Source organism: Salvia miltiorrhiza, chromosome 3, assembly GCF_028751815.1.
Source record: "Salvia miltiorrhiza cultivar Shanhuang (shh) chromosome 3, IMPLAD_Smil_shh, whole genome shotgun sequence".
Lineage (NCBI taxonomy): Eukaryota > Viridiplantae > Streptophyta > Magnoliopsida > Lamiales > Lamiaceae > Salvia > Salvia miltiorrhiza.
This window is the reverse complement of record NC_080389.1, coordinates 19,481,453-19,486,593: the sequence shown is the minus strand read 5'-3', so window position 1 is coordinate 19,486,593 and position 5,141 is coordinate 19,481,453. Positions and strand designations below refer to the sequence as shown.

At 42.6% G+C, this 5,141-nt stretch overlaps 1 long non-coding RNA gene across 2 annotated transcripts; it reads right to left on the bottom strand.

Annotated features, from left to right (window-relative positions):
* Positions 1-1,576, bottom strand: LOC131018009 (uncharacterized). 2 transcript variants are annotated; one of them, XR_009099977.1, is made up of 2 exons: positions 791-1,576; positions 1-338 (listed from the first exon to the last, which is right to left on the bottom strand). It is a non-coding gene; the product is annotated as an uncharacterized LOC131018009 (long non-coding RNA). The 2 variants fall into 2 exon arrangements; XR_009099976.1 differs by having other exon boundaries at positions 1-334.
* Between the last annotated feature and the right edge of the window lie 3,565 nt (positions 1,577-5,141).

Below are 5,141 nucleotides of genomic sequence, written 5' to 3'. Positions count from 1 at the left end.
TCTACAAAGTCAAAAATGAACAAAGCAATAAATGGAGCATGCAAAGTCAGGAATGAACAAAAATCCCTTAATCATAGGGATTTTTGTACGACTATGATCTTACATTTTGTAGTATAAATGAATGATTGTAAATCCAAGAAATATAATTAGAAGCAATACAAGCTAAACAATCTTTACCTATCTTTTCTTTATCAATGTCAATATCATGTGAAAACATGGTATCAGAGCAGGATTAATCTTGGAACTCAGTTTTTTTTCTCATCATCGTTCCATACCCTCAAACCTTTTACCTCGACCAATACAGCCATCTGCCTTGACCAATCTCGGTCTTTCCCTTCCTACAAAACAGCACATCCAACATGTCAGAAAGAGAGGTCCAAATCACAAACACAAACTCAGAGGAGTTAACACTACAAATCACGAATCTTATGCGAAATTCTGACAACGTCACGCTAGGATTCAAGTTGGATGGTAACAATTATGCCCTATGGGCTCGCCTCATGAAGGTGGCAATAGGGAGCAGAGGCAAGTTGAGCCATATCACCGGACAACCACCGCCACCAAAATCGACGGATCCCGATTATTACAAATGGGAGGAATCGGATCTGTCAGTTTTCTCATGGTTAATACAAAATATGGAAGGCAAGTTGATAATCAATTTCGCCCAACATCAGACGGCAAAAGCCGTCTGGGATAGCCTGGCTGTAACGTACGGGAGTGGAACCGCTGACCCACTTCAAATTTACGACCTGGAAGTGAGAGCCAACAAGGTCAATCAAGGGCAACTAACCTTGGAAGACTACTGGAGTAATCTACAGACCATTTGGCTCAATATTGATCGAAGAGAGCCCAATCCTATCGGCTGTTGCGAGGAAGGAATCTCAAAGTACCGGAAATTAATCGAGAATCGCCGCCTCTATCAATTTCTTTCCGGATTAAATGCGAAGTATGACGGAATCCGGCGAGATATCCTTAAGGAATCTCCCTCTCCCTCAGCCGAGTCGGCATTTTCGAAAGTACGGAGGGAGGCCGCCCGGCTTCTGATCTTACAGCCGGCAACTTTCCCCACCGACTCTGAAGTTACATCATCGGGAGGAATCGGCGTTGGCCTCACCACCTCTCGACCTCCTTTCTCACGGCCGGAAGGAGCCCAACAACAGAACACCACCGCAAGATCTCAGACATACCAAACCGACGCCCCATCATCGCGAAAGAAGGTAGATAAATCGAAACTCCATTGTAGTCACTGTGGGATGCAGCGACATACGAAGGAGATGTGCTTTCGGCTCGTCGGATATCCCGATTGGTGGGAAGATAACCGGAAAAATGCGAAGGGAAAGTCGGCAATCGGTGTGGAGACGGCGGAGATCGCCGGATCGGCGGTGGCGGTGAGCACCGGCCTTCAACAGACGAGAGAGAAGGAGGGAGTGGCTGGAAGAGGAGAGGCGTCGCAAGCCTCAATTGACCGAAAATTTCTGGAAGAGGAGCACCAAATTGATCGAGAATATGGGTGGATGAAAGAGAAAGAAGGCATTTCTGGAAGAGGAGAGGCGGCTACCTCCATTGACCGAAAATTATTAGGTAAAGGGTTTGGTGGATTTCCACTAAACCCTCCCACTTCTCCTTTATTACAAAATAAACCCCACTTTAATTCCTTTAGTTTGGGGGAATTATCAAATGCACCCAAACTTTCCCATAATTCGAAAATTAGCCCCCATTTATGTGGAAAATCCATAGATACCTCTATTGCTTACCAAGTCACAAATAAAAACAAAGACAGAGATATAGGATGGATTTTTGATTGTGGAGCCACTGATACAATGACCTTTGATAAAAATGATATTATCGAGTCATCAAAATCCTCTAGAACTCATGTTCAAACGGCCAGTGGTGACTTAACTCGGGTTGAAGGAGCAGGAACAATAGAGATGTCTCCCACTTTAAAACTTTCAAATTGTCTATATGTCCCGTCTCTTTCACACAAATTATTGTCTATCAGCCACGTTACAAAAGAATTAAATTGTACCATGCTGATGCATCCCCACTTCTGTCTTCTTCAGGATATCAGGACGGGGAAGATTATTGGGCGTGGTACTGAGCGGAATGGACTATACTATGTGGATGAGATAGCTCAACAAGGCAAGGTGATGCTGGCTCATGGAACTGCAGACCGGGAAGCCTGGCTTTGGCACCGACGTTTAGGGCATCCTTCCACGGGTTATCTTAAGCTTTTATTTCCTAAACTTGTGAAAACTGAGGGTTTATCTTGTGAAACTTGTATTTTGGCCAAAAGCCACAGACAATCCTTTAAGCCTACTAATACTCAAGTAAACTCGATTTTTTCACTTGTTCATTCTGATGTTTGGGGTCCGTCACCTATCATGGGGGGTCAAAGTTTTAGATATTTTTTGCTCTTTATTGATGATTGCACTAGGATGACGTGGGTATATTTTCTAAAACACAAATCTGAAGTTTTTGAAAAATTTATTCATTTCTATACCATGGTGCAAACTCAATTTCAGAAAAATATTAAAACCCTTAGAACAGATAATGGGGGGGAGTTTATTAATCATTCCATGAAACATTTTTGTCAACAAAAAGGTTTAATCCATCAAACTACATGCCCCCATACTCCTGAACAAAATGGTGTTGCTGAAAGAAAAAATCGAATTTTACTTGAAATGACTCGAGCCATGATGATTGAGTCAAAAGTACCCAATTCCTTTTGGCCAGAAGTGGTTGCAACCTCGGTTTACCTTGTAAACCGTCTCCCCACAAGAACCCTTCAGCTTAAAACTCCTTTGAAAAAATTTTCTACCCTTGCAAAAATACCTGAAGCCCTTACTCTTCAACCTCGTGTCTTTGGGTGTTCTGTATTCGTTCATATTCCTAAACATGAACGAACAAAGCTCTCTCCTTGTGCTCTTAAGTGTGTCTTTGTTGGCTATGGGGTTAATCAAAAAGGGTATAGGTGTTACAATCCTCAAACACGTCAAATCTTAACCACCATGAACTGCAATTTTCTGGAAACCGAGTATTTTTACAACAACCACCTTACCAGTCAGGGGGAGAGTAAGGATGACCTGTTAAGTTGGTTGCCAACTCCGGACCTGGAAGCAGATCTAACAGAGCAAGTTAACCTAGCCACCGAGCAATCACCATCTACACATGAACAGTCTCCGCTCTCTACTTCACCCATATCTTCTCCAACCCTGATATCTGAGGTAACGACTTTTGAACCCATCATTTTGCCCTCTAATGTCAATAACCCTACTGTTCAAGATGATGAAGCAGAACAGGAAATGGAGGATAGAGGGAGATATATGTTACCTCCAAGAAGTACTCGAGGTATTCCTCCGAAACGGTACACCCCCGAGAAAGTTGGGAGAAATTCTCGATATTCTATTGGGAGTATCGCCAAAGGGAACATTTCCAAAACTGCCGCTGCATATGAAATAGCTTTGTATGACGAAGAGATCCCAAAGAATGCGGAACAGGCCTTAAAAATTCCACATTGGAGAGATGCCATGAAAAAAAGAAATAGGTGCACTGAATCGAAACCATACATGGGAGAAGTGTAGACTACCAAAGGGGAAGAAAACTGTAGGATGCAGATGGGTCTTCACAATCAAAAGAAAACCAGATGGATCTATTGAGCGTTACAAGGCTCGATTGGTCGCAAAAGGATACACACAGATGTATGGAATCGACTATGAGGAGACCTTCTCACCTGTTGCAAAGATGAACACTGTCAGAGTACTCCTCTCAATTGCTGCTAATAAGGACTGGGATCTTCATCAGTTCGATGTTACAAATGCTTTCCTACATGGAGAGCTTGAAGAAGAGAGAGAAGTCTACATGGAGGTGCCTCAAGGCTTTTCAGGAGATTTTGGAGAGGGTGAAGTTTGCAAGTTGAAGAAAACCTTATATGGGCTCAAGCAGTCTCCCAGAGCTTGGTTTGGAAGATTCACCGCAGCCATGAAGAAGTTTGGGTACCAGCAAAGCAACTCAGATCACACCTTATTCTTAAAGAAACGAGGTAATCTGATATCTTGTTTAGTCATCTATGTTGATGATATGATCATAACAGGGGATGACACAGAGGAGATTCAGAAGTTAAAAGAAAGCTTGTTCAAAGAGTTCGAAATGAAGAACTTAGGGAAACTAAAATACTTCCTCGGAATTGAAGTTCTCAGATCAAAGAAGGGGATCTTCATCAGCCAGAAGAAGTATACTCTAGATCTCCTAGCTGAAACTGGGATGCTAGATTGCAAGCCAGCAGAAACTCCTATTATCGTAAATCATGGACTACAAATTGTGGAAGGAGCTCAGTTAGCCGATCGAGGACAATATCAGCGTCTGGTAGGGAAACTAATCTATCTTTCCCATACTCGACCTGACATTGCTTATGCTGTTGGTGTTGTTAGTCAATTCATGCATCAACCACAGGCTGACCACATGGAAGCTGCGCTCAGAATTGTGAGATATTTGAAGAAGACTTTTGACTCTGGAGTGCTGTTCAAAAAGGCTGGACACCTTGAGATACAAGCTTACACTGATGCTGACTGGGCAGGAAACCCAAATGACAGAAAGTCAACAGCTGGATACTTTGCATCTGTGGGAGGAAATCTTGTCTCATGGAGAAGCAAGAAACAAAAAGTGGTTGCTCTCTCAAGTGCAGAATCAGAATTCAGAGGGATCAAGAGTGGGTTAACCGAAGTTCTTTGGCTAAGAAGATTGTTGATGGAATTAGGCCTTCATCCAACAAAGACGTGCAAATTGTACTGCGACAACAAGGCTGCCATCAGCATATCTGAGAACCCAGTTCAACATGATAGAACTAAACATGTCGAAGTGGATAGGCACTTTATCAAAGAGAAGATTGAGGAAAAGATTGTGGAGCTCCCGTTTGTGAGGTCTGAAGATCAGCTCGCTGATATTCTAACAAAGGCTGTGGACTTCAAAAGTTTTTCAGAAGTTCTCTCCAAGTTAAGTATCGGAAATCCCGTCACTCAACTTGAGGGGGAGTGTTGAACATACAAAAGTCAAGAAAAGGAGTCTACAAAGTCAAAAATGAACAAAGCAATAAATGGAGCATGCAAAGTCAGGAATGAACAAAAATCCCTTAATCATAGGGATTT